Source organism: Triticum dicoccoides, chromosome 6B (genome assembly GCF_002162155.2).
Source record: "Triticum dicoccoides isolate Atlit2015 ecotype Zavitan chromosome 6B, WEW_v2.0, whole genome shotgun sequence".
In the NCBI taxonomy this organism is placed as follows: Eukaryota; Viridiplantae; Streptophyta; class Magnoliopsida; order Poales; family Poaceae; genus Triticum; species Triticum dicoccoides.
The window spans coordinates 184,599,305-184,605,246 of record NC_041391.1 but is presented as its reverse complement, the minus strand read 5'-3'; positions in this window follow the sequence as shown (position 1 = coordinate 184,605,246).

Sequence of the window (5,942 nt, the reverse complement as noted above, 5' to 3'; positions counted from 1 at the left end):
GAAGACAAACGTACCGAAACAACGACTCCATGCAAAAACAGTGCCACGAGTGGTGGCAGCAAACAAAAGGCCCTCGTATTCAATTGCATCACAGTACTCATTCGTGTACAGAAACTGATTTTTCAGCAATGTCCATCGAGTCAAACCAGCAAGGATGACAACAAGCTTGTCGAAGATAGCAACAACTTCATAGTTGTTGTAATTCCAAGAGTGGTTGGGAACTCAATAAATTGCTATCTTCCATAGAAGACAGTCACCATGATTGTATTTGAACGTGCGTACAATACCGGTGTGCTCAACCTCTGGGCAGTCTGCTGAGATTTTTGGAAGTGGAACCCGGTCACGAGTGTACACATTCACAAGTTTGGCATCTTAACATCATACGTATCACTATCAAGCGGCATCAACTTACACAAGGCGAGGCCTCCGTCGTGACGGCGCCAGTCATCAGGGTCACGGCAAAGAAGATAGGGGGGGATCAAACCGCTCCTTGACTCTTGGGTTCCTTGTAATGATGTTATTAGTTGAGTCAAGAATGGGCTTGAACGAACCTGCCATGCTAGCCGAGGTGATGACGTCACACCAATCAATAAGTTCCTCCACCATGTCATCTTTCAGATCGGGGCAAGAATAACGGGGTCGTTTCCATCCTGTTCCCTCCATGGAGAAGATGATCGAACAATGGCAGAAGAAAGGGTGAATGGATGAAGGAAAATGGAGGAGGGAGAGGAAGAGCGTGCGACATCAGTTCCAAATCGAGAGGGAAAGGTGAAGAGTCGGTGGACGGTTGCCAGTTTGCCACGGTTCACGAAGGGGCGCCCCAGCCTACACGTCGGTTCGGAAATACTCCTTCTACTCGCCGTCGTCTCACTGATATGTTGGAACAGGACCACATGTCAATGAAACATGGTGTGTAATTTCTTGTGCAAAATGCGATCTGGCCGCGCTGGCCCGAGGTGCCACATTACTTATCGACCTTTATTTTTTTTAACATGCAATCTGAATGGATAGCTCCTGTGGTCATCAACGTGAGCGGATATAGTGATGGTTGATTCGCCCAAGCAACTTATTACTATGGGAATATGGGAGTACCAGCGGATTCAAGGAACAGCGAAATGATGGTTGCTTCGTCCGAGCAACTTACTGTGGCGAAGGTGGGGCTCTGTGATTTGACTGCTGACTAGTCATTACTACTGCGGTGCAACGACCGGGGTGAATCTTTCCCTGAAGTTGTGTTGTGCACTCAATATTGCTGCATGGCTGGTGGAGCCGGATGAAGGATGTCCAACATGTCAGCGAAAGGAAGTTGAATTGTTTCTGACATTGCTATCAATCCTTCAGGATTTGTTTATATGTATGCATAATTTTGATGAAATTGTACTGTGATGCTATGAAGGTTTCAACTCTGGTTCCCGCAGGAAAAAAAAGGTTTCAACTTAGGATTCATGTGTCTTGCCTCGAGATTATCTCGTTACAACATTCCATCAAATACAAATGAAACTACCATGGCTAATGCATCTCAATGGTTCGCAGATCAGCGCCAATATTCACATCACAACTGAAGACAAAGTTGTGAGAAGGTGTACAATAAAGAAAAAATAATAATTGATCGATGCTGTTCGTAGGCATGGCTCCATTTCCTTGGCACAATGTTCATTGCTTGGCAGCTAGTTTCACCCAGCTCTGTAGCCAAAAAAGAGGTGTATGAAGGACACCACAATCCAATCATTTTGTGCAGCTCCACTAAAATCGGGCGGACCATCCCTATTTGCAAAGATATCCAGTCAGTGTGATTACAATAATAGCGGAACTAGATGATGAAACATAACACACACAAATAGAAGCCGATCACCTCTACGATCTCTCTTTAGGACTAACTTCTTGTTGGAGAAGATTAGGCACGGAGTTGGATGAGGAGGATAGCAAAACCAATCTCGCTTTCCACAGTCCCACAGAAATTTAAAAACGTTGGCCGTGTGACATTTTGGCGGAACTGCACAAGACACTCTTCAGAAAAGTGATTTGTGCAGTTCACCAAAAGGTCGCAATAGCAACGAGGTGAAAATGGATAGCCCTGTTTGCAAAAGGAGGTCGAAAGGAAACAATTACTACCCAATAACACGAGTTGAATACACATACGCTGACAAAAAAGGAAGCATGTTCCATGTAAAAAGGGAAAGATAGCACATGGTGGTTTATCAAAAATGGTTTGAGGATGAGATTGCAAGATGGAAAGTACGCCGGCCGAGATACGATTTAAGCAAACAACTAAAGAAGATCCACATGCAGCAACGTGGGAAGATGAGCAGTGGAGCAAGGCCGGAGGAAGCTGTACCTGAGGGTCGTCGAGATGTTACTAGGAGGTCATCAGCGGCCGGGATCTGCCCATACTGCGGCAGCGAGCAAGTGGCGAAGGCCCTACCGCGCCGGAGCTTGGTCAGAGAGAACGGCGGGTACCGCAGATCAGGACGAGCTGCCTCAACGCTGTCGAACGGAGAGATGATGCACATCCTCCCTTTCCGCCGGCGGACGGGATGCGGCCGGATCACTGACCAACGCTGAGAGAGAGAGGCCACGGAGGCCTTGTGTGAGATTGTGTGACGAGACTCACGAGAGACAAACCTATTTTTCCATTTTCCCCGCGGCAATCGTTTTATATTCTAGGCGTGGTACCTGACCCTCCTTCGAGTAAACAACCGCTACACGCGTCAAATTATCATGTGGGCTGCCTTTTCGTACAGAAACGAACTCCACCGTGTACCCGCGCGAGTGTGGCCGGGAACGAGACGTGAGTACGTGCGTCCTGCGTGCACTTCTTCTTTAGGTGCAGGTACGTACGTGGGTGGGTGTGAGAGAGATGGTTTGTGCGAAACAGAGGCAATGTGTTGATGATATCTCAATCAGAAAAACGTAACATATGCAATGTGTGTGAAACGGAGTCATGGATGTGAGATATCGATAGAACTAAAAACAGGGATGAAGTGTGTGGTTGCGCGATTGATAAAGAGTGCCATTGAATTTGTGTTTGCCCACGTCAAAGATACAGGGTGGCTGGCCTACTGGAATTTGAGAGGGCAGTGGTGCAGTTCTTCTCCGTAGCATAGATACCTACCTGCAACGTTAGACTATCGGGTTGTGTGTGTGGGGGGGGTAGAGACCTGTCGACTAGTTTATGTGTGGGGAAGGAGAGAGACCTAGCTATGTATTGAGGGAGATCGATCGACATCCATGGATATGTGTAGCATAGGAATAAGGTTGGGAAAAAGATAAAGGTAGAGCGTCGGAGGGTTGGTGGTGGCGTGGCATCTCACAAATGGTGGGAGAGGCCTGCTAGACAAACGGAGGGTATGAGTGCAATATCAATAAGAGAGGGCGGGGGGTGTCTTTCTGTCTATGCACGTGCATGTGAGAGACGGGTCGGGAGGTATTCAAGGATGATGAGGGGAGAAGATATGGTTGTGGTAAGCATGCGTAACTACATAGGAAGATCAACTGTCGTGTGTCCCAGAAAAGGAGAGACATAACTAGCGAGGGAAGTGTATCGGTGCTTGGTGAATACGAATTATAGTCGACCTGGCTATATGTAGGGAGATCAGTTCATATACACACTGCATGTGTTAGAAGAAAATAAGGTCCGGAGAGGCAGACAGGGGGAGAGGGTGTGGCTAGGAGGTGGTGCGAGAGGCCTACCATGTTGAGGGGGAGGAGTGTGTGAGCATGTGATTAATGAAAAGAGGGGCGGGAGTGTGCACCTGCGTGGAATCGTATTGGACATATGGGGGCATGGACGGTGAGAAGAGAAGAGGGGAAGTATATATATATTTGTTGTAGGCACACTTGGCTAGAGAGGTATATCGACCGGTGTGTGCCAGAAAGAAGGACCCGGGGGCCTACACACACCGCTGGTGGATGACCTAAAGAGAAATAATGAACGTGCATGATGGAGGGGACGCTAAGGGTGTTTGAGGGGGGCGGGCGTGTGCATGCACGATAGAAAGATAGCGCTAGCTAGATACAAATAGAAGAGGATCGTGAAGGTGTAAAAGATGAACAAAGATCATAATTCATTATAAAAAGGTGGATACGGATACTTGAAGAAGATATCATAATGTAGAACATTGATTATAATTTGGGCCAATGTGTGGCTTTTGCAACTCAGGTCTAAATACTTGTCATAATGTAGGGGGCGGGGCACTATACTTTGTGTGATAAACATGGTGTACGTATGGAACATGGTTTAGATTATGAATATATAGTTAGTACATCAAATGTACTATTATTTGGAATCAACATCAAGTGTATTCAAAAAATAGAATTCGAGTTCATGTATTACACATAGTTCATATCTATCTCTATAGTAATCATGTGGTGTATTATTAAGGTAATACACGAATGATGGTTGAAGTTGGCAACAATCATGATTGTAGATTCTTATTGAAATACAGAAACAAATTCAAATTTAGTTCGAATTGCAGAGGTAGTATAGACATTTGGAATGCACTAAAATGTTGGTATGAGTAGGTTACATGCATTATACAACAAGCGAAAAAAATTAATCGGACATAACATGGATTCATACTCCCTCCTTCCATCTATATAGGGCGTAATGAGATTTTTAAGACCGCCTTTGACTATTGACAAGATTAATAGTACATGACATGCACAATGTGAAAATTATATCACTGAAAGAACCTTTCATAGACGAAGTTAACGGTGTGCTTTGTGTAAGTTGCATGTCATATATCATTGCTCTAATATTTGGTCAAAGTTAGCATCGAAAAACGCATTAGGCCCTATATAGATGGGAGGGAGTAGCTTTGAATAGCATTTCTATAGTAAAACAGGGAAAGACTCTCTCTTTGTGTGGTGTGAATAGTTTTATTTTTTCGTTTTCTTTTTGGTTGAGGGAAGTGCGAATTGATTTGGTACGTACAAGTATAATATTACTACACGTTAGGCTTGTCCCTAAAATTCAACCCGCGTCTTGTTATATCCCGAAAATTCAGATATCGTGCTCCCAAAACTGGCGCCTTCACAACCCGCGCCTTGCTATCCTGAAATTACAACGCGCGCGAAAACTCCCTCCAGCTGCCAAATCTCGACACACGAAATCCCCCTTCCAACCCTGAGCCGAAAGGGCCACTAGTTCAAATTGGTGGGGGGTACTTTTGTAACACATCCTACATTTTGGACAAGCGCGTCCCTAAGTCATGCTTCACCCCCTCCCATCGCCCCCTTTTCTCCATTCGAAATCCCAGGCCACCATAACCTCTCCGCTCCAACCACGAAACCCCACCCTCCATCGTCCACCATTGTCACCGCTGCCCAGCCGGAGCCTCTTCCCCGACGACGTCGTCCATCGCAATAGATCGACGTCCCTCGTCCACCTCCCCGGATGAGGATCCGTCGTCCATCTCGCCGTCCAGCCGGTTCAGCCGCCCCGTCCTCCACCTCCAAGGAGCTGCTTCAACGATGGCCTCGTCTATCGCGGCTGCTCCATCCCCACAGCGTCGCCTTAACCTGCTCCACCAGAACCGCAACATCCTCACCGACTCCTCGGACGAAGCCGAGGCCTACTCGGCGCCACCAAAGAGGTTGTACACTCATCGCATCGCACCTTCTCCTTAACTCGACCTCCCAGCACCGACGGTGCTCCATCCCGCACACCCATGGAGTGGCTACCTTGAAGCCGACGCCGTGGGCGACATCTCCATGGCGGCTCTCCCCCAGTGCGAGGCCCCTTCGGCGGCAGCGTCCATACCAGCCGGATCTGCTGCTGCTACTCCGGCTCTCACTCGCTCGCTCGCGCTGCTGCTGCTGCTCTGGTTCTCGCTTGATCACTCGCTCGCCCAGCTGCTGCTGCTACTCTCCCCCTCGCTCGTGCTGCTGCTCTGCTCCGAGTAAGCCACACTTCAGTCGACTGAATCATCTTCTGGGTCAGT